The 6,166-nt window shown below is 34.6% G+C and overlaps 1 non-coding gene across 1 annotated transcript; it reads right to left on the bottom strand.

Moving 5' to 3' along the window:
- Window positions 1-962: 962 nt before the first annotated feature.
- On the bottom strand, window positions 963-1,047 carry TRNAR-UCU (transfer RNA arginine (anticodon UCU)). The gene is given in 2 exon segments: window positions 963-998; window positions 1,011-1,047. It is a non-coding gene; the product is annotated as a tRNA-Arg (tRNA).
- Between the last annotated feature and the right edge of the window lie 5,119 nt (window positions 1,048-6,166).

Here is a 6,166-nt window from a genome sequence, read left to right as displayed (position 1 = left end):
GCACCACCGCTCAGACTTCTACTCAGTCCTAAAATCTGTTTCATGTTAGTATTTGTTCATCAGTAAGAACTCCTAGGAGAGAATTCTATTTTTAACCCAAAGTTCACACTTTTAATACAAGCAACATGCTTTTCTCACCAATTTTTGAAGTGTCAAAGTTGTTGAGTTAATTCACAACACTAGAAAATGATCTTTTTCTGAGGACTGCATTTTTATTTTACAAGATTTTTTTCTTAGGGCGGGAGGTGAGGGAGGGGGATCTGCATTTTTCCACTGAGAATATAGTACTTTTTTATCATAGTTTTATGTTATCTTTCAGTAATAGACAAAACTGGAGTTCCAAGCTTCCTGGGGTAGCTTTGTGGAGCACCGAGGATAGTGACTCTTGAATCATCCTTAGGGACTACTGAACTGAGGCTAGGTTCATGAGCCAAGCAAGGAGACCAACTTAATTAAGTGTAAATTACAACAGAAAAAGGCTCCTGTTCACTTCCTTTTTCCACTGAAGCTCGTATAAGCAAGGCTTATATGTCTTATTGTTTATAAAGGGCTTTAATGCAAAAGCAAAACAAACTGTCAAATTTCTGTGACAGAATTAGCCAACTGCAAACCTTTGAGCTTACAAGAATGCCACTCCATTCTTTTCCATTCTCTTCTCCATTCTCTTTTCTTTCCAGAAAAGTGCTCAAACACTGGAAAGTGAACCCAGAGAATCACAGAATCAGTAAGGTTGGAAGGGACCTCTGGAAATCATCTAGTCCAACCTCCGCACTCAGCAGGGTCACCTAGAGCACGTTAGACAGGGTTGCATCCAGGCAGGCCTTGAATATCTCCAGAGAAGGAGACTCCACAGCCTCCCTGGGCAACCTGTACCAGGGCTCCGTCACTCTCACAGGGAAGAAATTCCCCCTCAGGTTCAGGTGGAACTTCCTGTGCTTCAATTTTTGCCCAAAGGGAATATGCGACTCCGCCGGGACTCGAACCCGGAACCTTTGAATCCCTTCACTTTCTAGAAGTCCAATGCGCTATCCATTGCGCCACGGAGCCACATAAAGCTATGCAATCTCTGTCCTTGGAAATAGTCAGAATTTGACTGGACAAGATCTTGAGCAATCTACTCTAACGGGGCCTGTTTTGAGCAAGGAATTGGACTAGACGATCTCGGGAAGTCCCTTCCATCTTGCATGATCCTAAGATTCAGATTTCTCTCTATATTCTAGAACTATGGGAATTGTAATTGCTACATGAATAAACAGAATTTAATTATTTATTTATTTATCTTCTGTTTAAAAATATATTTTTAATTTATATTATTTGAAATCTAGCTGGTTATACAGAAACGATGGTCAGCTTAATTTGTGTTCAGAATCACAAATTGTTATTATTTATTACTACTAATTTGGAGAGCTAATATGGCGGCTAAAGTAACATGTTGTCTTCCAACTTTTTAAAGCAAATATGGAAAATAGGATGTGTTTCTTTGCAACAGTGCTTTAATGCAAGTGTCTGGAAAAAAAAGATGTTGTATAACTAATGCAAAAATTTACAATAAGGTACAGAAATGTAAATTTGGGCTTTGTGATCAGCATCACTTGTTCATTAAACAGAATCAAGGTTAAATCCTTCAGGAAATGCTGTAGAGCTGTATATTTTTTAAATGTCCTCAGTAAAACCACAAGAATGTTCTATATTTCACAAAATATTTATTGCATTCCATTAGCTGAAAACAATGCCATCAAAGCTGTGGGAAAGAGGTATATGATAATCCTAACAGCGATACAAAGTTATTTCACTTGCATACTCTCCATTTACAAATCTAGCATAAAATAACAAAATCTAGAGAGCAAATCCATCTGCTGTGAACTGGCAGTTCAAAACTTGTCCTGCGATGGAGTTATGCTAGCTAAAGAGCAGGAGCACTGAGTAAAAGAATAACTTCAGCTGCTTAAAATTCTTGTTAAATACATACCATCACCATCAATTTATGTATTATCAGTTGTATGATCCATCTTAGTGTTTGCTTTAGGCCTTTACCATTTTAGCTTGGAAAATATGTGAAAATGTTTCATAGGTTAAAAAATGAAAATCAAGCTAAATGCCTGGAACATGAATGAGTGTTACCAGAGAACTCTGGTCAGGGATACTCACTATTGAAAAAAACATTGAAAATTGCTATATTTTTCAAGCAGTGAGTGGCAGGGAACTTGCTTCAGAAAATATTATGAGTTTCATGATATACATTTTGTTCTCCCAAGATCCCAAGACTATAGTCCCTGAATCAATTTATTGTACAAGAATGACAGTATCTGTTTAATTTTCATCTTTATCTTCCTAATGATAGGGAAAAAGAAAAAATGTGAATCTTGAAATATATATATTGAGGGCAAAAAGCAATATCTCAAATGTTATCCTATAATTTCTAGTCAAATTGGTGATTTCAAACTTTTTTGTGTATAAAAATTAGTCCTGAATGCATACATTAAGGTTCTAAAAAATATTCAATACTTTTTATTATGTTCAGAAGTTCAAGTAATTTACAGAAACCCATAATAGTCTGTCAGTACCTTTAACATGAACAGGACCTGGTCTTTGAATAGGAAGGTTATATTTGATTTTGAAAAGACAGATTTGTGTTTCATTTTGAAACTACTGGGCTTACTGAATAACTTAACTGACATAATTATGATAATCCTAAATATAATTCATAAAATAAAATTATGGATATTCAGAGTTGCACGTACACAATAAATCATTCAGTTGCAACTATCCAATGTAATAATGCAGCATAATCCTTTTCTTCCTGAGATCTTGCTCTTGTTATAATTTCTTTTTCTTCATATGCTCTTGTTATAATTACATGCTCTGTGAATTTTGACATGAAGGAGGAATTGAATGCTTCACTTTATCTCCAGCATCCACTGCTTGTTCATTTTCTGTGTTAGGCAATAGACAAATATTCTTGTGTGTTTTGATACTCCTTCCTTAGCTCTGAATCCTTAGTTTTTTTTTTTTTCTTTCTAAATTTCTAATATATAAAAGCTGCTATGACCTATGCAACCATTGCAACCATATTGTGCACCTCCATACTTTCCACTTTTCTGGAGCATTGCAATAAGACAGCCCAGGACTGGAGGAAATAAAAGTAATGACCAATGGCTTCTTTAAGATTTTTGGGCTTGGGAGTTTTTTCTGTGTTTTTTATTATTATTATTTTATGATAGTCCTCAGCAAAATATTCACAGGGTTAGATCTTGTGCTTATGTAACACTGTTCAGTTGCTCCCTCTACTTACTTGTTGTGTGTAAGGTGAAAGATACTCTCTAATTACGCCAGATCTCAGGCTTTTGGCAATGTGCACAGTCTGAGGAATCTTCACAGGACTTTAGGAGAAAAAGGAGAGGCAAAATACTTTTAGTGCATTGCTAATGACCTCCTGAGACCTTTAAAAGTAGTATATTTGTCCATCAGCCCCAAAAAGAAGAGCATGATGGTAAAGCAAAGTTTACGGGCTTGTGGAGATAGCCTTTTTAAGAGCCATCCATGGCAGAAAAAGTACAACATTGCCATCTATACTCAGACGCAATCACTTATGAAGTACTGTTTTCATTATTCAGCCTACAGTTCAGTGCCTTCATTTCTCCCACCATTACAGTTCCCTTGGTGAAATTTCTTTCCTATAGATGAGCCATTTTTAGTCATTGGAAAGACTTCAGTGGGTGCAATATTATGCCCCTCAAGATTTACATTGGAAATAATTTAAGATTAAAGGAAATAAAGGAAATCTATTTAACTAACTGTGTAACTGAAGACAAGGGATTTTGAGCACAGCAGGCAGTGTGGGAGGGTAAAAGACTGTGCAAAGCAGTAAGTGATGTTGGGAAATTCTCTGTGTTTCTCGTATCTCTGCTTAGCATAAGAATAACTGACATACAGGAAAAAGAAAACATGTGGTATGTTGGACGCTTTCCAGAAAAATGAAGAAAAAGTTTAAAATAGATTGACTGCGATTAGTGGAAACACATTAAGTCTAAAGTTCTAAAAGAATGTGATCCTCACTGGGAAAGCTGTGTTTGGGGATTTCAGCTTAGGAAGACAGAGAAATACAGCTTGACATTCATTGACCCTTGTTCTGCTTGAGCAGATACTTGCACCTGTACGTAACAGGAATCAACTCCAGTGAGGCACACTGGTGTATTTAGCCTGCTGATCAGGCTCACTGTTCATCCACTAAAGGCGTCAATTAACCCTAAATTCTCTATTCTCTTGGATAAAGCTTTTTCCAGATATGTCAATGTAGCCAATAATTACTGAGCTTTGTCTTCTTATCTCTATCTGTGAGATAAGCTTGGAAATTACAGTTACTGTGAATTGCAAATTATTTGCATTCAGGCTAATGTTTACAATGAAATAGGCACAAATCAATAAATAACTATTTCCTCCAGATCACTGTCAATATGGCTCTGTGAATAATTGATCCTTCGGTCAACCTGAAACTGAACTCTTTCAGAATTTTTGTCGAATCAGAAATATTTACCAATACAACCCAGGCTGACATCTAGTTTTGTGTCAATGAAACCTATATTTTTTCATAAGTATTAAAAAGGGTATTTATTAAACAAAACTTTTTAAATGAGAAGTCTTGGAATCCTCATGTCTGTAAACTGTAGAATAAAGAACATAATTTCAATAAGACAGATGCAATTATCTTTGAAATCAATAGCTGAATTGGATGAAGACTTGTAATAAAATGCTTTATCTGACAAAAAAAATGGAAATCTGGTTCAGCTTCTAACAGGAACATATTTGAGAAGCAAAGAAAAACAAGGAAGATTTTTTTTTCTGACATTTTAAACTATTTTTTTCCAAAATATATTTTGAAATTAAATTCTATTCTAAAAACTAAGTGTAAAACCACTGTTTATTTCAAGTCAAATTATTTCACTTAGCGCATAACTTTTTATATATCTTGAAAGTAAATTTTGTTTTAGTCTTTTTTTAGAAAGTTACACCATTTTTCTCACTAGCTTAATAAATGTGCTGAAAAATTGCTATTCCCACACTGATTATTCAATTTATGCAGTTCATTTCCATTACTTATTTATTGATTTAATCCATCCTCTAGTATTCCATTACAAGGAATGGTAATTTGAAGGGAAATGTGAATAAATGTTGCTCTTCATAACCTGAGATTTAAAAGAATTAGATAGTATTCAAACCAAAATATTTTCTTCATCATATCAGCAGAATTAGAAACAATTTACATGGGTTGAAACTTAGCAGCCAAAATAAAAATACTCATCTAGTCATTCATGTATCCACAGACTACTACATTGTCAAAGTCATACTCAGAATATTTTGACCAAATTTTTATCCATTGTGAACTGATATAGATTTGTTGGATTCAGCACAGCCAAATATATCTACACTAGGTGAAAAGATGTTATTTATATTAGACTACTTTGATCAGTTTAGAGCTAGTTAACATAACTGGTAAACTAAGACTTAAGAACTCAAAGTTGAGCATATGTGTGTGTGTGTGTGTGTGTGTGTGTGTGTATTTACATAATTATTTATGTATGCATGAGCACATGAGCATGACTGTATGTATCTTTAAGCATGAAGCATTAGATTATGTAGTTCAAAGATACTATTTCAGCTAGAAGACACTGCTGTCAATTACTTTGTTAGATGGTAAGGAACAGCCTCATTATTTTCCCATCATTGAGAAAAGCTTCTGAACTCACAGAAGTCAAAGAAACAGTAAAGTCATTGAAATCCCTGTGTGCCATTGCTTTGAACTCTTGGGCTTTGACAATATTAGTTTAAAGCAACAGACTGTGCAATATCATGTCACATATCATTTGCACGTTGTGTAAGATGACAGAGTGTATATGTGTGTGTGTATCTTCTGTAGTTTATAAATCAAATTAAATACAGAAGAGCAAGCAGTAATTTGTGATGCCTGCATTAAATTTAAAAATTAACCATATATCCAACAGTGAACACATTCTTGGTGAAAATATCAAGGAGTTATTCAGCTATAAATTCAATCTTACAATCCTATACTTCCAATAATGATTACCAGCTTGTTATGGACTTTTTGTGCTATTCTTAGAGTTCTGATCAGTAAAATGAACTTTTGAAAATACTGGGTCTTGCTGACAAT

The sequence above is a fragment of the Rhea pennata genome, chromosome 1, assembly GCF_028389875.1.
Source record: "Rhea pennata isolate bPtePen1 chromosome 1, bPtePen1.pri, whole genome shotgun sequence".
In the NCBI taxonomy this organism is placed as follows: domain Eukaryota; kingdom Metazoa; phylum Chordata; class Aves; order Rheiformes; family Rheidae; genus Rhea; species Rhea pennata.
Note: the sequence above shows the minus strand (reverse complement) of the source record. Positions and strands in the feature narration are given on the sequence as shown.